Source organism: Macaca nemestrina, chromosome 7, assembly GCF_043159975.1.
Source record: "Macaca nemestrina isolate mMacNem1 chromosome 7, mMacNem.hap1, whole genome shotgun sequence".
NCBI lineage: Eukaryota > Metazoa > Chordata > Mammalia > Primates > Cercopithecidae > Macaca > Macaca nemestrina.
Genome location: NC_092131.1, coordinates 109,253,987 through 109,279,435, shown reverse-complemented (window position 1 = coordinate 109,279,435; position 25,449 = coordinate 109,253,987). Strand labels below are relative to the sequence as shown.

The window sequence follows — 25,449 nt, the reverse complement described above, 5'->3', positions numbered from 1 at the left end:
ACACACACACACAGTACACAGATGAGGAACCAGGGTCCAGAGAGGAATGGGCCTTGCCCGAAGTCACCCAGCAGCACAATGGTGAAGCTGAGACCCCAGCCCACAAGCCCCCTGGACTGGTCATTTCAGTGTCCGGTCACAGTGGACTGTCATATGGCCACAGGGGTAGTTTTCACCTCCAAATGTAGGCGCCTCTCCAGAGAAGAGACAGACCTGGGTTTGAGTCCCTGCCCCATCACTCTATGTGTAAAAGTCACAACTTCTCTGTGCCTGTTTTCTCACTTGAAAAATGGGGCTCAAAATCCCAACTTACCAAGGTTCTTATGAGATTCAAGTGAGAGGATGGAGGTAGAGCCGCAGGACAGAGCGGCTGGTGCATGCTCCCTGAGCGGTGACGATGGTTCTCCACCATCTCTCGTGCCTCAAGGGGCTCAAGGCAGGTGGTTCAGTGGTTAGGGCCAACCATCTACTTCAGTTCCCGCCTGGCCCAGAGCCCTGACATTGACCATAATAAGGAGCTGGCAAGTAGAATCACAATAAGGGATTTTACTTTTGTTCCAAATACATATTCCAGGTCTTGCATAATCTAAGTGATAATACTGATTAATAGGAGTATCTATTATACACGTGTTATGTATGTGTATTATACATAGATATATAATACATGTATATCTGGATTTATTATATGTGTGTATATATAGATATATATGTATGTATGCAAATTAACTTTAATATCTACAAAACACTTAAAAATGGATATTAGATCACAAGTACAACTTCAACAATGCCCCCAAAATATATATACTGTGCAGGTATTATTTTATTCTCCAATTTTCCTTTTTTTTCCATCTGATTGCCATCCTTACTGTAATTAAAAAAAAAAAGGAGAGTCTTTTTGTCAAGAAATTGCTTAAAATTCCTTTCAATCGCCTCAGATATTTAAAGAAAACTCACAGTTTTCTTTGTCCCATCTTTTCTCCTTGGCTACTTCCCTACTTTTCCCTACAAATATTATGCATTATTCACATTGCAGTAAGTTACACCCATTAAATATAAAAAAGAGGAACAATACCACACACCCTGAAATCTTTGGGGCTACTAATTTCTAAAAAGATTACTTCAAGCAGTAAAGTTTTCTTTTATAAAAAAGAAAGTTTAAAGTTTCATCACTCAAATGTAGCCTATCTAAAACACCTGGAAATGATTTCAAAGTTCTCAAAGTCACTATTCTAATAGGTATTACTTCCAACCTAACCATTACTGGCCTTTGAAATATAGAAGCTAAAAGCAGACTGCACAGATCAAATACTACAGATAAAAGCATTTTGAAAAGCATACGGTACTATGAAAACATAAGGTGGTAGTATTAAAAATGGATTTGGACATGAAATCCCAAACTTATTCATTTCAGTGATTCCGTAGTGCTTGGATGAGGGCAGAAAATAGTGAGACTTTCATCCAGATCCAGTTCAGCATCTTACTGGGATCATTTCAGGCCAGTCAGCTGTAATCAAATTACACTCCATCCAGACATGATTAGAAACAAACTGAGGTTTTGGTCAAGTGCCACAGGTTTTTCACTCAAGGCCATCATGCTCACTTTCTTGGAAGACACTTGGAAATTATGTGATCAAATCTGAAAGTAATTTTTCAAGAGGTGTGTGTGGTCTTTCTGACAAATAACTTTATATTTGCAACTGACTTAAAATCTCTGGCTGTAACTAATTAGTGATAAAATAACAACAATGAACATGGAATACAAGCTAGAAGAAATCTTAGACTCTAAAACACATGTTAACAGAATGAAATTTATAATACCTGCTATTATATCTCATCTATCAAATATAGCCAAGAATATGGAAGAAAAAAATTGTTAAAGATACACCTAGTAGGAATTTTTAAAAAAAAACATCTGCTGAGACAAAGAAGGCCGGGCATACTGCACGTAAAAGTAAAAATACAGGCCGGGCACTGTGGCTCACACCTGCAATCCCAGCACTTTCGGAGGCCGAGGTGGGCAGATCATTTGAGGTCAGGAGTTCAAGACAAGCCTGGCCAACGTGGCAAAACCCCGTCTCTACTAAAAATACAAAAATTAGCCAGGCATGGTGGCAGGCACCTGTAATCCCAGCTACTCAGGAGGCTGAGGCAGGAGAATCGCTTGAACCCAGGAGGCGGAGGTTGCAGTGAGCCGAGATCATGCCACTGCACTCCAGCCTAGGTGACAAGAGTGAAATTCCGTCTCAAAGAAAAAGAAAAAGAAAGAAGTAAAAATACAATAAGTAAAATCAGGTGTTTTGAAAATGTATGGAACCTACTGAAATAATTAAAGTATAAGCAGAGGAAGCATATTTCCCTTTAGCAGTGACAAAAAGTAGAATTATTCATGGATAACCACTTCTTAGTAATCATGCAGTCATACTCACTGCTTTAAGCTTAACTACGTGCTTTAATAAACATTACATTATTTGAGTTTCACAACACCATGAGGTAGAAAGACCTTGTGAACTTATAAAGAGAACAGCAACAGTAATGAATTTGAAATATGACAAAAGAGAATGTGAGAAATTGCCCAGGGACAGAGATTATATACACTTACAGTACAGTGGCTCTTGACACTGTGAAAGCAAGAGCTTAATACATATCTGTTGAACTGCACCAAACTGATAATACATTCAGTACCACTTTTATTAAAAGAAAGAAAGAAAGAGGTAGGAAAAAAAAGTACAAAAGCACCTGTGTGAGGGGAGCACTATTCGAAAAACTATAGAAGGCTATAAGGTGATTTGTGATCAATGATTATATCAGAGAAGTGGTAGCAAAGATGAGGAGACTGTTTTATTTGAACACTTCTTTATTGTCTGGATTTTCACAATAAGCATGTATAACTTTTGAAATTCAAATTAGTGAAGCCAAAATAAAAATCTACCAGCTAAATTTGTTAACAAAGAATGGGTATTGCTTTTAAAACAAAAAAAATTGAATTACTTATTTTTTTAAAATGTAAGATAAAACACCCTAGGATTTTGCTATTGTTTGTGACTACTGGATCCTAAAAATAGATCAGTTAACTTAATGATCACATATACTTGACAGAGATCTTGGTAGAGAAAGAAATTTAGATTCCATTAGTCCATATTGAGCACCATCAGGTATTAGACACTGTACTAAACAGCTCTGCAGTAACTTAGGACTTAGAAAGCACCTGTACTCAATTCATGCACAGCCTTCCTCATACATACCCAATTATATCCCCTTTCAGGTTTACACATAAGCAACCCCTATACTTTGAACACAAAGTCAAAGATAACTATTTTCTACTTGTCAAATACTTCTATTCATGAGAGTCCATGGCATTATTACATTTAAGAACAGTTAACTTGTCCTTATTTTGCCTAAACTTGGAGGCACTTAGCTAGAGTAAAATTTGGCAAAACAAAAAGATGACTCATTTTGTCAGGCATTGTAAACTGCCTATCAGAGTATAAGGCATATTTTGCAACTTAAATTCTAAAAAAGGTCATTCTTCCCTCCCCTGCCTCATAAGTGATTGGCTGTTACTGACTACACCTAGCTTTCTATTACTATGCCTACTTTAAATTAAGAGGCCAAATCTATTATTTGGAAATACACATGGCTCAATCAACTGAAGGTGCTCACAAAAATCTTCAACCTCTTTCAAGAACTCTTTACATGCCATACAAACTATTGTTCCATCTGGGCTCTCCCACCCAACTCGGGGCCTCACTCTCCTCATTCTGGAACACAGTGCTGTCGCTAACACTGTGAGCAGCCACAGTGGCTGAACCAGGCTACTCTCTGTCTGTCTCTGCTTGGCACTGGAAAATTCCTTTGTTTTTATACTTAGCAGCAGTGTAATCTTTGAGAAAGATCTTTAATTGGAGAAGACTTTACTGAAAACTCACTTGGGAGTCCCTAGGGGAGTTGAAAACAGATCATTGAAATCTCTTCCGCAGTTGGGTTTGGTCAGTAGAGCCACTGGGCTGACTGGATCTTCAGCCCAAGTGCAATCCCAGTTCCTTTATTGGGAGGCACCTATACCATTCCAGACTAGACCAAACTTCGCTCTTCATTTTGATAAAACCGAACTGCTTCCTAAGATTCATTCCGTACTTATTTCTTGAGTACTTTGTTCAAAGCAGACTACTAAGTACTGTCAGGGACACAAAAATGAATCCGGTGCCATACTCAAAGAACTTATAATCTCTAAGTCTTAAATTGGTAGAACACAAAGGGGAACATCTCAGAACTGACTTACATTTAAAGAATGATCAGAAAGACACAAAAAGCAGCTATTAATCGAAATAAAATATGATATACCTTCCAAAACATCAGAGAATTTGAAAATGCAGAAAAGTTTAGTCAAAAATGCAAATTATTAAAATCAAAGCATAAAATAATCAAGGACAAAATATATCAGTGATAATAAGGGTGACCACATAGAACTCATTGTCCAAGTTAGGATTTTAAACAGTGAGAGGAGACACTATTAATAACTTCTCCAAGACGACAGGCATAAACCAGACGTCCTCAGCAACCCAGGTTGTGAGGCCTCCCTAGTTATGAAAATAAATAGCTTGCTTTACTCAAAACGAGAGATGGAGTTAATGGGTCCAAATGCTCAGCTTTGTTTCTGCTTTTCCACAGTCCTGTTTTCGGAATCAAGTAATCAATGAGGCAAAGAAAACAAAATAGGATACACAAAAAACTATATGATGAATACAAAGAACAAAACTATGGATCTGCTACATTTTAAAATAAATTTAAACTTGGTAATGATTTGTGGCCTTGGGAAATACTGTATTTTTATATCATATAGAGTTCAATATCAATACATTCAAATTATCATTATAATTATACTAGTAAACTGTCACTTTCTGCCTGTTTGGGCTTTTCTTAAAAACAATTTCATATTTTAGCATAGGTTTAACAAACTTGGTTTCGGTTATAAACTTGTCTAATCTCATAAGGGGAAATTTTTCAAATGTATTATACAAAAAACTATGGATATATCTGAATTATGTAGAAATCAGAGTTTAATGAGCCAAACTGAAATCCAGAAAACACTCAGAGTTACTCTGAGGAGTGAAGATATTTAGAAAGACTTAAGTAAGACTAATGTTCTATTACCCACAAACTCTTACAGCTGTGTTTTCAGGCTGTGAACAGTGCTAGGGCATCTCATGTCTGGGCAGATGAATACATCTACAAATGAAAAACACACAGTCAACCTTGTTGCCTACTCCAAGTTCTATACCTCTAAACTGATGTAGGCCCTTGGACGAAAATAATTCTTGGTGAACACAGTGAACATTAGAATCAACGAAGATGTACACAAGCTAGTGGCCACATCCTAGAAACTCAAGTTTCCTAATAAGCTGGACCTTCAGTCTCTCTTTGTGATTTACTGTCCCTCAATTTTCCCATATGTAACCTAGAAGCTAGATGCCAACAAACTAATGACTAACTGTAAGAATATCTCCTAGAACTTCCACAGACTCCATTTTCCTCCGGCTCAAACTTCTATTCCATTTCTGTGCTCAGAAGCAGCACCTGGGAGGGAAGCACACAGTTATTCATTTATTCATTCCCACCCATACTTGAACATGCATCCTAGTAAAGTGCACCCAGGCTCAACATCAGAGATAAGCCTGAAGAATGAAGACCCTTGCCCCAGGAGCTCCGAGACACTAACTGAAAACACAAATAATGTAAAGGAATAGATGTTCTAAGAGAGATCTATTAAAAGAAGTATAGGAAATCAAAGGAAGGAAGGAGCCAGATGTATGTGTCTGATGCAGTTGGGGAAGGCTTCCAAGAGGAGGTGACATCTGAGCTGGCAATGAAGGGAGAAAGAACACTTGAGGAGAAGAGACAGTATGTGCCGAGACACAGAGGCATGAAAATTGTGGTATATTCAGAGTGCTGAGAACTGAAGCGTAGGGAGGTCAGCAGACAGAGAAGAGTCTCCTTCCAAACTGAGCAGAACTGATAGATCCTCACTGTCAGCTTCTCTCTTCCTTTTGAGGAGCCAGCTATTTCTCCGCCTGTCTTTTCCAGTGGTTTTGCCCCTTATGAAGGGAAAGACCTGGGTTCTAGATCAACTCTCGAACTATCAGCTGCCCAAGCTTGGAGGAGACCCAGCCTCTCTGTGTGTCAGATTCTTTATTTATAGGAGAAAGGGCCTACAGCACCTATGAAACTCAAAGGTTCTATATGCAGAGTGTCAAAAATCATTAGAGCACATTATCATTTTTAATAATCATAGTAAGTGAGGAGAATCAGTAATAGTATTTCAAATAATCTCAGCTACACAACTATATAGAAAATAAAATTATAGCTAACAAGCAATGGCTGGGATAGTGTAATTTGTTGAGCAAGTCAAAACCCTTTCAGTTTTGTAATATGCAAAATGAAGAGAAATTTACCACCAAAGTTTATTTCAAGGCTTAAGAAAACAAACAAAACTGACTCAGTGAACACCTGGCATGCAGTTGGTACAAAATAAACGTTGGTTAAATATAATTTGATATATCTTTCAAGTGCATTAACAATTGTGGCATTGGCCAGGAGCAGTGGCTCATGCTTGTAATCCCAACACTTTGGGAGGCCAAGGCAGGCAGATCACGAGGTCAGGAGTTCGAGACCAGCCTGGCCAACATAGTGAAGCCTCATCTCTACTAAAAATACAAAAATTAGCCAGGCATGGTGGTGGGTGCCTGTAATTCCAGCTACTCTGGAGGCTGAGGCAGGAAAATCGCTTGAACCCAGGAGCCAGAGATTGCAGTGAGCCAAGATCGCGCCATTGCACTCTAGCCTGGGCGACAGAGAGCGAAACTCAGAAAAGAAAAAAAAACAATGTGGCATCATTGTTAGTACCAGTTAACAAAATAAATGCAAATATAATGAAACTGATTATGTAAACTGTTTAGAAAGTGAAAATTTACTATTGTCATTTTAGAAAAATTGAAGGCTTGTGGTTTTGAAGAAAAACAACTATTATACAATAAATCCACTAATTGCTCCATTTGTTTAGAGCTAAAAAAAAAAAAAAAAGTCCTCTTTCCCTCCCACCCCTACCCCTACCCCAGGGGACATAAAATTTACCTTTGATTTCCAAAGCATATCAGATTTCTTCCAGCCATTACAGGGTCAAATAATAAATTCAGATACAACGGTGAAGGAATAACAACTTTTACTTTAATTCTACGCTTGAATTAATAGACTCAAATCCTTTGAAATATGATCATCAATGCAATTATGTGCTGAACTGCTAAATTGACAGTCATCTGGGAAACATAAAACAAAACTAGTGACAATGTGCTTCTAATTGCAGGGGGTTCAGGATATTAGTGATATTTTATATTCTGCTTCATTGCTTACTAAACAGCATATATTTTCATAATAATGCTTTTTCCAACTAGAAACAACCAAAGGAGCCATAACTCAATTTCCAAGATGAAGAGAAAACAAAAATAAAAGAAAATATATACAATTGAAACAATGCCTTTAGCAGTTGGAAGAAAGGTAAGAGGGTCAGGAGAATGAAAAAAAAAAAGGCAAAAATAATTTAAATGACTGCTTTGAAGTCATTCTTCAGGTTGAAACAGCAGGCTAAATGAATTTCAACTCCTCTATATTAATGATTCGGTCATCTCTAAGCCTCCAATAATAAAAAGTGCCTGCCTGCCTGCCTGCCTACCAACCTGCCTGCCTGCCTGCCATGTGTAAGACTCTAGGCTAGGCAGGGGGATATAATCTATAACCTACATTGAGGAGGCCTTGACTGTGTTAACGAAACTTTAGCACAGTGAAGCCCAAAATCTACTCAGCATTCATATGTCCTTCACCCTACAGCTCTTTATAAAAAACAGAGTTATAGGCTACAGGTTTTGCACATGAGCACTGGTGTGGACAGAGCACAGGCTCACGCAGGCACTCACATTGAAACTGCACTCGGTTCCTTGCTGATTTAACAAAAATCTGTGGGAAAGGCTGCCCCCTTGTGTTCATCTCAGTGCAGTTGTGACCCTGCTAGAGCTGGAACTTTGCAGATGCCTTTTACCATCCCATGATGGCTTTACAGACGGGACTTCAGCCTGCTCGACCTCTACCCAAAATCAAGGCCAGTGTAAACGAGACAGTGCCAATACTTCTGAGCTTCTTCAAGTCCACGAAAGCCATTCTGGATCTCTCCTGAGGCACAGCCAAGTGAGGCTAGTCCTCATGGATCCAATCAGGATAACTGTTTTGTTTTGTTTAAAAACCAAAAAAACTCCTGGTTATAAGAAGAGATCTTTGGAAGGATGGAATTCCTCTATGTCAAATGGCCTCTCGGCCTCTGCCTGTCTGAATGTCACTTAAAGCAATCCACAGATAGAGAAGAGGGCACAGAGGGTACTGAAAACAGCAATGTAACTAAGAAATACAGGAAAACCCAAGATATGGGCAGTGGAAAAGGTGAGAAAGGATCCTGGAAAACCAACTAGGAGAGAAAGAAAGGCCATAGAGATTCATCTACCTCAACTTCCTTTTATACAGATGCAGATTCAGGTCTGGAAATTCCCACAAAGTGACCAACTTGCCAGAGGTCCACCGGTAAAACCCAGTGCTGCTTGTCCTATCAGAGGATGCCTTATTTACTAGTTTGTGATCAAAACTGTGAAGCATCTATAAATAACTTGGAAGAATAAGCACCCAGTATGAGAAATGTAACCTAGTGATCAATGTAGAACCAAACAGTAAGCAAAAAATAAATGTGAATAAATGATTAGGATATAAAATTAAGTAAATAAAGGTTTCATTTTTCAGAGGAAAAACTAGTTCATGCATATTTTAAAAAAAGACACCTTTTTTTTTCTTTTTACAAAACTCTGGATCCTGAGAAAGGAAGGATTATAAAAGACGCCTTACATTCCTTCCTCCCTCTCTTACATTCCTCCACCTCCAAATCCCAAGTTCAAAAACAGGTAAAATTAGGGAGAGGCTATGTTAACACAGGAAAAGATGTTTTCCAAAAGCCAAAAACTTCAAAAAATGGAACTAGATTAAAGGCCACCCAGGTATATTAAAATTAATTTATGCCCCTAAGATAGTTGGTTGCTCCAGAAGTTGACACAGAGAGAGAGAGAGAGACAGAGAGAGAGAGAGAGAGAGAGAGAGAGAGAGAGAGAGATCCTGGGCTTCACAAATATCCTAGAGTAAGAAGGCCAAGGACAGAAGCCTTTGGAGAGAGAGAGAGGGAGAAAGAGAAAGAGAGATCCTGGGCTTCACAAGTATCCGAAAGTAAGAAGGCCACGGGCAGAAGTCTTTGTCTCAGGGAAGACCCTCAGGCAAAACTAGTTCTGGCTGCTGCCTGCTGGCTCCATTGGAGACGGCTAGGAATGCTGCCGGCAAAATAAGACCTTGTATGAAAATGGGAAGGGCTGCTCCACCGAAGAGACTAGTACTGGGATAATTTTAACTCTTTATAATAATTTATTTGGTAATAATAAAGAAACCAGAACAACATAATGCTGGGTTTAAGCTGCAGTCCCAGCTTTAGCTCCCGAGTGAACTTATTTAAATCCACACACATGAATTTATTTCTTACTATAGGAACATGTGTATGTATTATGCATAGATAGAAGTCTGGAAGAATACACCAATAACACCTATAGGAACCAGCACTAGGAAGGCAACTTACTTGGCTTTTTCTATATAATTACCTTTACAGTAAAAGAATGGTCATAATTTACCTCTGTACGTAAGATGTCTTAACATAGACATTTAATGTATCACAAGAGATAAAATCATTTCAAGTTCTTACAGAATAAATGCTTAAAAATAGCCCCCAATTATTAAAGCTAAAAGTGACAGAACCAGATTCAAAAATCAATTATTGATACCCTCAAAATCAAACAATACAGGTTGGTAAATACATCAGAATAGAAAGCAGTGTCCAGAAACCAACTACAGTATGTGTGGGAAATGTGGTAGTGAAACAGCGGGGAAGGAAGCAGGGGCAGGGGCAAGTTTATTTGATATACTGTGCTGGCACAACACCTATGCATTGGGAAAAAAATTAACCTGAATACCTAGCTTAGGGGTTGCCTGACTCACGCCCTAGAAGGGCTTGGCCAGGCACATGAGAGTCATATAACATAAAACATTCAAAGAAAACTGCAAGAAAGAGTACAAATGCCAACATAAATGGTAGAAAGTAAGAGAATTTTAAAAAAGAGGGAAAGCATTAGTGGAGCTTAAGTCTCTATACAACACACCTATGAGAATACTATACAAAACAACAACTTCAGGCAGAGGCAATTGAGTCTTGCCTTCCCTTGGGAGCAACCTTAGCTCAGGAGACTGGAAACCGGCTCCAAGTAGCTTCTGCGGGGTAATCTTGGCTTTACAAAAGGCTGGGACAATGTTCTGCCCTCCTGTTGACTGGACCATGGCACAGAGGAAAGAAGAGAAAGATACTCAGAATATTTCAGCTTCTCTAACATCAAACAGCCTTGCCTTTTTCGGTCCAGGACGTAGCTGGGAGCCTCCCAGAACACACTGAGGGCAGGAAGAACCAGCTAGTTTCAGTGTACTCTCTGAGCTAAACAAAACATCCCCAGTAATAACATCATCTTGGCTCTGGGAGTTGAATAATCTTAACACACTAAAATATCACTACCCTGATATTCTTTAATAAGAAATGTTCAGACCAAGAAAGTATTTTGCTTTCACCTAAAATTCCAGTATATTTATACTGAAAAGCCAATGTGTTCATTTCTAAAGAAATATTTCTATACTTTTATATCTCCCTTATGTACTTGAGATTTTTTTTTTTTAAAAGACAGTGTCCCACTCTGTCACCCAGGCCAGGGTGCAGTGGCACGATCACAGCTCACTGTAGCTCCAACCTCTTGGGCTCAAGCAATCTTCCACCTGGGTAGCTGAGACTACATGAAGTGCCACCATGCCCGTTTTTCTATTTTTCTATTGTTTGTAGAAACGGGGTCTCACTATGTTGCCCAGGCTGCCTGAGAATATTTTAAACCTTGAAGAAATAAATGATGAACACTAAATAGCTTCTGGCTGCCCATGTATTCCCTCGCCTAAGCTTATTAAGTGATTAATTTATTCATACATTCAGCCAATATACACTGAACACCCAAGAGATCTTCACCAGGAATAATTAAGTGTGAAGACTTGGGAGGCCCAGTCCTTGGGGAATTTGCAGTTAGTCCTCTCCAAATCAGCAGGTCTGGGTGTTAGGAAGGTAAAAGCTCTGTGCTCATCTACAAAGGAGAGGGGGACTTTCTTCCCTAGGCAAAGATGAACTAACTCTCCTCACTCCATGTACAAAACCGGAAAAAGGCCAAGTGTTTTTTAAAAGACCATGATATATTTCATTCCAGGAAGATCCTACTTGCTTTCAACCCCTACTGCTCTTAATATAATTCTGGAGGTTCAGTTGAGGATTTTCCTTGTAAACGACATCTTACAAAATAAATATACCCTTTTATTTTAATAAAACAAATTATACTGCAATTGTGTGGGCTGCTTTGTATTTGTGAACCATTATTTTGCCAGAATATCATTTTAGAAGAACATATGCCATGCCCATTTTTATAGTTAATAACTTCTTGCAAAAAAAAAAAAAAAAAGAACTCAAACTTTCACTCTGAATCCACCACACACAGCTCATGGCTTTCTTGATCAGGCATATGGCCTGTCATAGGAGAATCTGGGACAATGTGGTTACTACTGTTTCCTTCTCCACTTTGTCTTTAAGCTTGTATAACACATATGCTTCTCAGTAGAAAACTCTCTCCCTCCTCCTACTTTAAGCCACAGGTTCTGCATCAGCCACTCCTCCTTCTCCAAAACGTCTACTTGTGGAGTCACACTCCAGCCCGAATCTGGAGTGGGGCTCCAACATCAATGTTGACAATTCAGGAGTTTTAAGGATTCTCTCTTTGCCTTGTTTCTCAGAAAAACTAATTCCCTCTATCTCCCTCTGCCATCTCAAACTTCCCCTTAAAAGCTATCAAAAAGTTTTGAATCTTTGCAACACTGAATAACTAGGAATGGAGAGGGAAAGTCAGAGTTTCAGCAACAGACAGTGAATCTGATTTCTTTTCTACATATATTGCTGGAGGACCTCTTTCAGATCAACTTTACTAGAACGAAATAGTCCTTTTCCCCCAGAAAACACATTTCCTTGATTAGTTCACATTTAACGTCTGCCACATGTCATGTTTCAGGTCATACTAGAAACATGTTTCTCTATCCAGTATCACCTTTCTCCTAATCATATACTTTACATTTTCTGGAAAGGTCAAAAGACCTGTCAAGTCTTTATAATAACTGCCACTACTCAAAATTCATACTTACTGTTATAACTGAAAATCACCTTTCCCCAAAGCTATCTTCATAGCGTTTAAAAAATATCCTTTCTTTTTGGAAATTAAAAAAAAAATCTACTTAGCCAATTTACCCCTGCCTTACAACTTGCACTCCAACTGGACTATATCAATTTATGGCCATAAGAGAGTATATTTCCACCTTCTTCAAAGCCCTTTTGACAATCACTTGCTTTTCTGTTGGAAAAAATCAAACCTGAACTTATCAACAAGAAGACTATTATGTGAACCATCAAGGATATCTTCCCAACCTGCATGAAACCACATAAAAGTCAAATTATTTCCCCATTCTGTCATGTGCTAAAAATACTAAGAACAGAGGTCAAATGTCTCACTATGGGTTCCTTGAGCATGACCTTTGCTTGGCCCATTACCACCCACCTACTCTTTCCTGCTTCCTGTATCTGACATTTGACCTCCTAGGGTCTTATTAGTTTAGCTGAATTCCAGGCTCTGGCCTCTCTGACCTGCTCAGTGTTGGCATGACAACTATGCTGATAATTACTCAACTCATAAAGTATGTTTCCAGCATATCTTTGGAAGAGAATATGATCTGATGTCTATTCATTATTATGTGTAAGTTCTAAATAGTTCTGAATACAATTGTTTACTCTTTCAAATACTATACCTGAAATGGGATTAGTAGAGCCAAAATCACAGATGGAAATGAAGAAACTGCAACAAGTCTATCAGCTGAGTGGGCTCTATGGCAGGGAGACTGTCCCCTCTCTCCCAACAAGAAGCAAGAGGACCTAACACTTGAGAGAAGATGGCCTCACGAGCATTTCCTCCAAGCTTATAACTAGGGAAGCCTCAAGCTATGAACAGGCTATAGTCCCTATGGCACTTGACTCAAGACAGTCTTATATTTCAATGTCTGTGTAATACTCACTGGACTCCTTATCTCCACTTCTTCCCAGAACCACATTACTATCCAATTTAGTCAAGGTATCATCTAATGATTTGCTAGCAAATGCTCGTTGTGGCTTTTCCACGCATCTACCAGTTTTCAGAATCTTATTCTTTCCCAAACCTTCCGTCTTCTTAACAGATGGCTATGCTCTCTACATTGTTGAGTTGGGAGAGACTATAAACCTTGTATTATTAATCATTTAAGTTGTTCACTGCATCTTTTATTTTTCCTCTTTTCCTACCTGTCTTCCACTGATAAAACAAGTAGAATCAAACTCCACTAAATACACAGACACAGACACACACACGCACACGCACACACACACACTTCCTTGACTCAACTATTCCTTCAAACTATTAACCCATTTTGCTCCTTTCTTTAACTGACAAATTTCAACAAAAACTATTCCAATTATCTCTTATTTCATCTTCCCTAATTATCTGGCCTCTACATTGTTAAATGTCATTTAAGAGTAAAAGAGGAATATACTCTTTGAAGATGGAGGGGAAGAAAACTCCCATTAAATAATCCTTTGTTCTTACATAATATCTACAGCAGCAATGGGCTTATTAGTAGATAAATAGTTATTAGATTATGAAGCTGTATTAATCTATGTATTCAAAAGAACTTGTATAGTCATTGCCAGTTACTTCAGACAGTGAAAATGAAAAGTAACAGACTCATCTTAAGTTGTAAAATAAGCATTTTATCAACCTGTATGCTAACAACCTATTCTGGGTGATAGACAAGGGGACTCCCATCTTCTCATAACCTGCTCAGCAGCTTCAAGGGCTGAAGAAATCAGTAGGATGTCACATCTGTAAAAGGCAACTATAATCCTCTGGTTGCAAAGCGTTGAATTAGAGCACACATAAAAATATGATAAAGAGAATATAGCATATCGAATCAAAGAAATTCAGTCCAAATTATACTAAGATTCAGACCATAAATGATTTCCTTTGAGAAGAAAACAAATCAAAATCAAATCTAAATTAAAAATTAAATATAAAGCCATCTATGATAAGCAGGAACCAAGACTTAAAGATAATACATAATATACTAGAAGACTGTAATATATAAAGAATGGGTTCTTTAAGGGTAGAAGGAAAGATACAATGTAACAAGTCATCAATAAGACATCAAGAGAAAAGGAAAAAACTTAGGATGGAAACAAAGAGGTTAAACAACTACAGATACAGAACTAGATAAACATCTCATCTTAATAAATATTATTATGGGATCATGGAAAGTTACTTAATCTTTGTGTCAATTTTCCCATCTGTGACATGTATGTATCTCACCTGGCAGGGAATAAAGAAGATAATCACTTCCAAATATTTAGTGTAATTTCTAGCACATAGTAAGGCCTAACATGTTAATTATTGTCATGAATATAATCAGTATTAATACTGGTCTCCATTACAAATAAACTGGATAGTCAATCTGATTATCTATGAGCGTGAAGTACCAAAACTGAAATAAGAAACAGTAAAAAGAACATGAAAGGGACAATAACAATTAACAACTAACCAAATATAGCTGATTTCATGGGAGCTAATATCCAAAATTTTAGGGACCAGAAAATTCCTATGCCATTTAAACAGAATAAAGAACAATAAAAACCATCCCCCAATTTGTGATTTGTTTCATGCACCTGGTATAATGCTGATATCAAAACTCCACAAATACAAATATACACAAAAAAGTACAGACCAAACTTACAAATAAAAACATTTTACTAAACTACTGACAGACTGAGTTTGCTGCTCAATAACATACTTGAAATACATTCATCTAATACTGTATTCCAGAAATAAAAACTGGCTTAATACTAGGAAATTTGTTAATATGATTCATGGCATAAGTGGATCCAAAATAAAAACTTCATATGTGACACCTGAAAGATTGAGAAAAGACTATTTGATAAATCTCATTATCTACCCACATTTTAAAAATTAACCTAGTAAATAGAAAAAGGAGGATACTTCCATTTCATTATAAAAAGTAGCCCTAATCTCAGGGGCTGTGTGTGTGTGTATGTATGTATACACATATACATACATATATATACACACATACATATATATATACACATATATACACATATACATACACATATACATACACATATACATATACATACATACACACACACACACACATAGTTAACATGTATATATAAATTCCTCTAACTTAACAAAGGAAACAAAGATTCTTATTGCACCACTATTTAACACCATTCTTAAAGTTGCAGCAAATGCATTAAAATGAAGGCAGGGAAAGCTATATTCAGAGAAGGGATTGTCTCCAAGAGAAAAATATACAGGTTAAAAAACAGGGGCACGCCCAAGATGGCCAAATAGGAACAGCTCCAGCCTCCAGCTCCCAGCATGAGTGACACAGAAGACGGGTGATTTCTCATTTTCAACTGAGGTACCGGGTTCATCTCACTGGGGAGTGTCAGACAATCAGTTCTGGTTGGCTGGTGCAGCCTGACCAGTGAGAGCTGAAGCAGGGCGAGGCATCCCCTCACCTGGGAAGTGCAAGGGGGAAGGGAATCCCTTTTCCTAGCCAAGAGAAACTGAGACACACGACACTTGGAAAATAGGGTAACTCCCACCCTAATACTGTGCTTTAACAAGTGTCTTAGCAAACGGCACACCAGGAGATTATATCCCACACCTGGCCTGGAGGGTCCCACGCCCATGGAGCCTCCCTCATTGCTAGCACAGCAGTCTGAGATCTAACTGCAAGGCGGCTGCGAGGCTGGGGGAGGGGCGCCTGCCATTGCTGAGGCTTAAGTGGGTAAACAAAGCCACCGGGAAGCTCGAATTGGGTGGAGCCCACCTCAGCTCAAAGAGGCTGGCCTGCCTCTGGAGACTCCTCCTCTGGGGACAGGGCATAGCTAAACAAAAATCAGCAGAAACTTCTGCAGAGGTAAATGCCCCTGTCTGATAGCTTTGAAGAGAGCAGTGGATCTCCCAGGACGGAGGCTGAGATCTGAGAGATGACAGACTGTCTGCTCAAGTGGGTCCCTGACTCCTGAGTAGCCTAACTGGGAGACATCCCCCACTAGGTGCAGATCCATACCTCACACCTCACACGGTGGGGTACACCCCTGAGACGAAGCTTCCAGAGCAAGAATCAGACAGCAACACTCACTGTGCAGCAATATTCTATCTTCTGCAGCCTCCGCTGCTGATACCCAGGCAAACAGGGTCTAGAGTGAACGTCAAGCAAATTCCAACAGACGTACAGCTGAGGGTCCTGACTGTTAGAAGGAAAACTAACAAACACAAAGGACACCCACACCAAAACCCCATCAGTACATCATCATCATCAAAGACCAAAAGCAGATAAAACCACAAAGATGGGGAAAAAGCAGTGCAGAAAAGCTGGAAATTCAAAAAATCAGAGCGCATCTCCCCCTCCAAAGGAATGCAGCTCATTGCCAGCAATGGAACAAAGCTGGACGGAGAATGACTTTGATGAGTTGAGAGAAGAAGGCCTCAGTCGATCATAATTCTCAGAGCTAAAGGAGGAACTATGTAACCAGCGCAAAGAAACTAAAAACCTTGAAAAAAGAATGGATGAATGGATAACTAGAATAATCAAGGCAGAGAAGACCTTAAAAGAACTGATAGAGATGAAAACCATAACACGAGAAATACGTGACAAATGCACAAGCTTCAGTAACAGACTCGATCAACTGGAAGAAAGAGTATCAGCGATTGAAGATCAAATGAATGAAATGAAGTGAGAAGAGAAATGTGGAGGAAAAAGAGTAAAAAGAAATGAACAAAGCCTCCAAGAAGTATGGGATTATGTGAAAAGACCAAATCTACGTCTGATTGGCGTGCTTGAAAGTGACGGGGAAAATGGAACCAAGTTGGAAAACACTCTGCAGGATATCATCCAGGAGAACTTCCCCAACCTAGTAAGGCAGGCCAACACCAAATTCAGGAAATACAGAGAATGCCACAAAGACACTCCTCGAGAAGAGCAACTCCAAGACACATAATTGTCAGATTCACCAAAGTTGAAATGAAGGAAAAAATATTAAGGGCAGCCAGAGAGAAAGGTCGGGTTACACACAAAGGGAAGCCCATCAGACTAACAGCAGATCTCTCAGCAGAAACTCTACAAGCCAGAAGAGAGTGGGGGCCAATATTCAACATTCTTAAAGAAAAGAATTTTCAACCCAGAATTTCATATCCAGTCAAACTAAGTTTCATAAGTGAAGGAGAAATAAAATCCTTTACAGACAAGCAAATGCTTAGAGATTTTGTCACCACCAGGCCTGCCCTACAAGAGATCCTGAAGGAAGCACTAAACATGGGAAGGAACAACAGCTACCAGTCATTGCAAAAACACATCAAAATGTAAAGTCCATAGCTGCTAGGAAGAAACTGCATCAACTAGCGAGCAAAATAACTAGCTAATATCATAACGACAGGATCAAGTTCATATATAACAATATTAACCTTAAATGTAAATGGACTAAATGGTCCAATTAAAAGACACAGACTGGCAAACTGGATAAAGAGTCAACTCATTAGTTTGCTGTATTCAGGAGACCCATCTCACATGCAGAGACACACATAGGCTCAAAATAAATGTATGGAGGAAGATCTACCAAGCAAATGGAAAACAAAAAAAAAGCAGGGGTTGCAATCCTAGTCTCTGATAAAACAGACTTTAAACCATCAAAGATCAAAAGAGACAAAGAAGGCCATTACATAATGGTAAAGGGATCAATTCATCAGGAACAGCTAACTATCCTAAATATATATGCACCCAACACAAGAGCACCCACATTCATAAAGCAAGTCCTTAGAGACTTACAAAGAGACTTAGACTCCCATACAATAATAATGGGAGACTTCAACACCCCACTGTCAACATTAGACAGATCAACGAGACAGAAAGTTAACAAGGATATCCAGGAATTGAACTCAACTCTGCACCAAGCAGACCTAATAGACATCTACAGAACTCTCCACTCCAAATCAACAGAATATACATTCTTCTCAGCACCACATCGCACTTATTCCAAAATTGACCACATAGTTGGAAGTAAAGCACTCCTCAGCAAATGTACAAGAACAGAAATTATAACAAACTGTCTCTCACACCACAGTGCAATCAAACTAGAACTCAGGACTAAGAAACTCAATCAAAACCGCTCAACTACATGGAAACTGAACAACCTGCTTCTGAATGACTACTGGGTATATAACGAAATGAAGGCAGAAATAAAGATGTTCTTTGAAACCAATGAGAACAAAGATACAACATACCAGAATCTCTGGGACACATTTAAAGCAGTGTGTAGAGGGAAATTTATAGCACAAAATGCCCACAAGAGAAAGCAGGAATTATCTAAAATTGACACCCTAACATCACAATTAAAAGAATTAGAGAAGCAAGAGCAAACACATTCAAAAGCTAGCAGAAGGCAAGAAATAACTAAGATCAGAGCAGAACTGAAGGAGACAGAGACACAAAAAACCCTCCAAAAAATCAACGAATCCAGGAGCCGGTTTCTTGAAAAGATCAACAAAATTGACAGACCGCAAGCAAGACTAATAAAGAAGAAAAGAGATAAGAATCAAATAGACACAATAAAATGATAAAGGGGATATCACCACCGACCCGACAGAAATACAAACAACCATCAGAGAATACTATAAACACCTCTATGCAAATAAACTAGAAAACCTAGCAGAAATGGATAATTTCCTAGACACTTACACTCTCCCAAGACGAAACCAGGAAGAAGTTGAATCCCTGAAGAGACCATAGCAGGCTCTGAAATTGAGGCAATAGTTAATAGCCTACCAACCAAAAAAAGTCCAGGACCAGATGGATTCACAGCTGAATTCTACCAGAGGTACAAGGAGGAGTTGATACCATTCCTTCTGAAACTATTCCAATCAATAGAAAAAGAGGGAGTCCTCCCTAACTCATTTTACGAGGCCAACATCATCCTGATACCAAATCCTGACAGAGATACAATAAAAAAAGAGAAGTTTAGACCAATATCCCTGATGAACATCGATGCAAAAATCCTCAATAAAATACTGGCAAACTGAATCCAGCAGCACATCAAAAAGCTTATCCACCATGATCAAGTGGGCTTCATCCCTGGGATGCAAGGCTGGTTCACCATATGCAAACCAATAAACGTAATCCAGCATATAAACAGAACCAAAGACAAGAACCACATGATTATCTCAATAGATGCAGAAAAGGCCTTCGACAAAATTCAACAGCCCTTCATGCTAAAAACTCTCAATAAATTCGGTATTGATGGAACATATCTCAAAATAATAAGAGATATTTATGACAAACCCACAGCCAATATCATACGGAATGGGCAAAAACTGGAAGCATTCTTTTTGAAAACTGGCACAAGACAGGGATGCCCTCTCTCACCACTCCTAGTTTGGAAGTTCTGGCTAAGGAAATCAGGCAAGAGAAAGAAATAAAGGGTATTCCAGGGTATTCTAGATCCTCAAGGATCTAGAACAAGAAATACCATTCGACCCAGCCATCCCATTATTGGGTATATATCCAAAGGATTATAAGTCATGCTGCTATAAAGACACATGCACACATATGTTTATTGTGGCACTATTCACAATAGCAAAGACTTGGAATCAACCCAAATGTCCATCAGTGACAGACTGGATTAAGAAAATGTGGCACATACACACCATGGAATACTATGCAGCCATAAAAAAGGATGAGTTCGTGTCCTTTGTAGGGACATGGATGCAGCTGGAAACCATCATTCTCAGCAAACTATCGCAAGAACAGAAAACCAAATACCACATGTTCTCACTCACAGGTGGGAATTGAACAATGAGATCACTTTGACACAGGAAGGGGAGCATCACACAGGGGGTCCTATTGTGGGGAGGGGGGAAGGGGGAGGGATAGCATTAGGAGATATACCTAATCTAAATGACAAGTTAATGGGTGCAGCACACCAACCTGGCACATGTATACATATGTAGCAAACCTGCACATTGTGCACATGTACCCTAGAACTTAAAGTACAATAAAAAAATTTTAAAAAACAGTATAGAAAGTATGATTTTTTAAATAAAAAAATGCTAAACTGTATACTTTTAAAAATAGTTAAGATGGTAGACTTTATGTTGTTTTCTTACCACGAATTTTAAAAGTAAGCACATACATGGACAGAAAAAGACTGATGGTTACCCCTATAGTAAGCAATAACTCTTATTTGGTTATTTGGCGTATCTGCATTTTCAAAGTTGAGACTAAGTGACTTCTTTTGTTTGTTTGTTTGTTTGTTTGAGAAGGAGTTTCGCTCTTGTCACCCAGGCTGGAGCACAATGGCGTGGTCTCGGCTCATTGCAACCTCTGCCTCCCCCGGGGTTCAAGCAATTCTCCTGCCTCAGCCTCCCAAGTAGCTGGGATTACAAGTACCTGCCACCATGCCCAGCTAATTTTCTATATCCAGTAGAGACGGGTTTTCACCATGTTGGCCAGGCTGATCTGGAACTCCTGGCTTCAGGTGATCCGCCCACCTCCACCTCCCAAAGTGCTGGGATTACAGGCGTGAGCCACTGCACCCGGCCTTATCTACATTTTCAAATGGACCAATATTATGGCCCACTCTATACTGAAAGTTATCTTTTAAAAAGAACTTTGCATCATTAACTATATATAAAACTACATTAAAATAAAAAAAATTTATAATAAAAGAAATCAAACAAGAAAACACAAATATACAAAACTGAAAATGAAAAAGATAATATTTACCAGATAGAAAGAATCAAGTATTTTATGAATCAAGCCCAGTTAGTTTTAAAGGTGAACTATTTCAAAACTTTTGAAGAAAAGGTAATTCTTACATCATATACACATTTCTCAAGAGCAGCACTATACAATACGGTAACCACTAGCCACACATAGTTATTAAGCACTTGAAATATGGCTAGTGCAACTGATGGGTAAACTTCTAATGCTATTTGATTTCAATCTATTTAAATTTAAGTAAGTGAATGTAGCTAGTGGCTACCAAATGGAGAGTGCAGCTTTAGAGGGTGGAAAAAATGAAAGCTTCCCATTTTGGTATTATGATACCAAGAAAATAATGGCCATTTTAACTTATAATGCAAGAAAATTCTGGATAAAATGCTAGTACATTGAACCTAAAAGTGTTTGAAAAGAATATGCAATGATCGAGTACTGTTTTTGTTTTTTTTTTACCTAGGAATGCAAGGATGCCTTAATAATCAGGAAATTAAATATAATTCATGACATCAATTACAGTAAGGAGAAAAATGCTATAACTTTGTCTTCAGATGCCAAGAATACATCAATAAAATTCAGTATCCATTCCTGATTATTTAAAAAAAAATACTTTCCCAGCACAATAAATAAAAGATATCATGAATCGACAGGCATCAGCAAACCTGAAACTAAAACACCAGAAGCATTTCCATTAAAGTCCGGAAGGAACTAGACAAAATAGCAACTATAATTATTATTATTTACCATATTCTTATAAGCAATATGAAAATAAAAAGAAATATGACACACAACTATTAGGATAAAAGAATAAAATCATTATTATCTGTAAGAGAAAAGCCATTAAAATCAGTTGAAACTCTTAAAACTAAGAAATGACCATTAGGTTTTCGCTGATTAAAATAGATTATCTCCAAACGGAAATGTTGATAATAAAGTACATTAAAAAAAAATCACTAGTAAGTGAATTAAAAACATTATAAAAGTAACACAAAGTCTTAAGAACCAAATACTACTGAGCTTTCCCTTGAAATAAATTAAATCAAATTTGCTAGTAAAACTCTTCAAAGGTTTCTGACTCCTAGATTATCCCACGTGACTAAGGATTCTCACACACACACACACACACACACACAGATTATCAACACTGACGGAATTCCTACTGACCCAGCAACCGACCATGGCAGAACTAAAACCAGTTCAGAAAAAGGCTAATTAATATTCATTATTTTCCTTATGCTGTGAAAAGAAGAATATCATGTTTCCTCTCAGAATACGTCCCTCAACTTTTAAAGATTTAACCATATGGAAGAGATCTAAAGGAGTATATGAAAAGGCTAACGATTTGGAATCCTAATTCAATTTCCCCTCACATTTTAATAGGAGCCTGTAGCAAACATTTATTTTTAGAGATATTCTCAGCAGGGAACTGAACAAAAGGCTATTGTGTGCTAAACATGGTGAGGTCTCTCTGGTCCCATCTATACTAACTTTATAAACATCAGGTTAGAATTAAATAACTTTAAACTTTAAATCAACTATTTCCAGACCACAAAATCTATTCTACACTTATCAGCACATATAAGTTCTCTAAATGACTTATAGCTGAGTTCAAATGTGAAATCTGCATTTTTCAAGTGCCAATAAAAGAACTTTCCTTTGGACTTTGATATGCTGAATTGTCCAAGAATGCCATATAATGTTTTCATTTCCTTTTCCAACAAAAATTTTCATCTGCACTTTATAAATTTACTGACTCCATATCAATTATGATGAAAAGCATATGGGTATCAATCATACTGGTCTCCACTATTTTCTTATTAAATAGGAATTACAACTTTTTCTCAAAGTTTAACAAAAGTAAAAAAGATGAAGTTTACAGGCCTGCCCTGATCACTATGAACATCTCTTTATATGTGTCCTGTCATGTGTCTGTTAAAATGCAGAAGGAAACAAGAAATTATCTACGACTAGCAATGTGGTTGTTTTAAAACATATCCACAAATACTTTGACATGCCTCCCATCAAAAGGCAGAGTCAGTTCCCTCCCTTTGAACATGGGCCAGGTGCAGTGACTCACTTCTAATAAACAGAATGTGGCAGAAGTGGGGCTGAAGGCTTTGAAGGCTAGGTCATAAAAACATGATATACCTTCCTCCTGGCTCTCCTTGTTGGGTCGCTCACCCGTAAAACTTAGCCACCATGCTGTAAGGAAGCCAAGCAGCCATATGGAAAGGCCTTAGTTCCACTTCCAGCCAAGGTTCCAGACAACAACTGGCATCAGCCTCCAGACATGTGCTTGAAATAGCCTCCATATGACTTTAGCCCCGGCTTTGGGCCGTCTCAATAGACACCACGTGGGGCCAGGCGTGGTGGCTCATGCCTGTAATCCCAGCACTTTGAGAGGCTGAAGAGGGTGAATCACCTGAGGCCAAGAATTTGAGAGCAGCCTGGCCAACATGGTGAAACCCCGTCTCTACTAAAAATACAAAAGTTAGCTGGGCATGGTGGTGGGTGCCTGTAATCTCAGCTACCCGGGAGGCTGAAGCTGGAGAATCTCTTGAACCCAGGAGGAAGAGGTTGCAGTGAGCCGAGATTGCTGCATTGCACTCCAGCCTGGGCAACAAGAGGGAAACTCTGTTCAAAAAAAAAAAAAAAAAAAGACACCACATGGAAGAGACAAGCCATTCCCACTAAACCATGCCTGAATGGCAGATGCTTGAAAAAATAAGGACTATCTGTATTTTAAGTCACTAGGCTTTGAGTGTTTTATTATGCAGCAACAGGTAATTGGAGCATATAGATTATTTCAGCCAAATGCAGCCATCTTATTCTTTCCATTTCAAAACTACCTGAGAAGACAAATCTGTTTCAAAGAAAAATAAAAATGCACTGACATACCTGGTGGCAGTCAACTCACCCTAGAAAGCCAAAAGCTGGAACCCCAGCATTTATTACCTGTGGCTGCCAACTAGCCTTCTCTTAGGCAGTTTTCTTCTCACCCCTTAATATACCAGACTCTTTGGCCTCTTCTGTCCTGTCTTAAACTTACTCCTAGCTTTGAAAAATTGCTTTTAATAAACACCCTGGCTTATGAGACTGCTGCTACTGCCAACATATGCTACATATTTTTAATCAAGGAACAAGTAAAATTTTCCTAAAAAGGTAATCCTATGACTTTAAGGCAGGTAACCAGTTCAAGATGTTTTAATGAAGCCATTAAAATGGGTTATCCATCGAACTAAGTAATCGTATCAAAACATTTACTGTTCCTCCTAATAAACACTAGGGAGGGAAATATCCTAATTACTGAAATAAGGTTTTTAAGAAATGTTAAAAGCTAGAAGCAATCTTGAAGATAATCTAGTTTAGAACTTTTTTTAAGCCACTGGGAAACTGACAAAATCCAGGGAAGATCTTCATGACATAAGTAAAAAATGTTTACCTCACTCCATGTCCACTTAGGATGTCAACCTGTCATCATATGACAATTTTAGACTTCAATTCTGTTTGTATTTTACCAAAAAATTATAAATACAATTTTGTTAGTATTTTATAGCTACAGCAATAAAATATACTCCATGCAATGTTATTTAATGCTTTATCTTTAAAGTTGAGGATATATGACAAATCGCAGTTAGGATAAATAAAAGTATCCCTGGGAATCCAGTCTTCTTATAAAAAAATTAAAAGTGGCTGTTTCTATTTCTATCACAAGAAATATTAGTAATCATTGCTCCGTTTCAAATCATTTGGGAAAACAAGCCCAGCAAGGTTACATAACTGGCCTGAGGCCATATAACTAGTTAGTGGCAAAACTATGGCCGTAATTTTGGTATACTCATCCTTCCTAGTCATGCAGGGGACTCAATTAGATTTCAATTAATAAAAGAAAAACAATTACTATATGTTTCAATTCAAAAAGTCCCATCAAAGTGGCTGGTTGCATTTCAATTCCTTCAGTGTTACACTCAAAATCCTTCTGGTGGACTATCTTTCTCTTTAATGTAAAGAAAACAGAACCTTAACAGAGGCACCTCAGGCATCACCAGGTGAATGGAAAGCAAATGCAGCTCTAAGAGTGTGGACTGGCTATTCAAAAGCCATTCACAACCCCAGTAACTTTTGCCTTAACTACAGAGGCTGGAAGAGTAAAACACTCAATCTCAGGCCTCCCCGGCAGCTAGGAGTGGACATATGACAAAATTACAAAAATGACAATATATACAGAAGTCACTAGAGAGGCCATTTCTTTCCAAATAGAAACATCAATCCTGTTAGAAGGTCTTGACCCTTGTACTCTCTTCCTGTGAGGAATGCGGATAT

At 38.3% G+C, this 25,449-nt stretch overlaps 1 protein-coding gene across 1 annotated transcript in view; it reads right to left on the bottom strand.

The window, feature by feature from the left end:
- LOC105497490 (elongation factor-like GTPase 1) overlaps positions 1–25,449 on the bottom strand; it is an 81,746-nt gene that overhangs the window by 10,954 nt on the left and 45,343 nt on the right. The window lies entirely within an intron of this gene.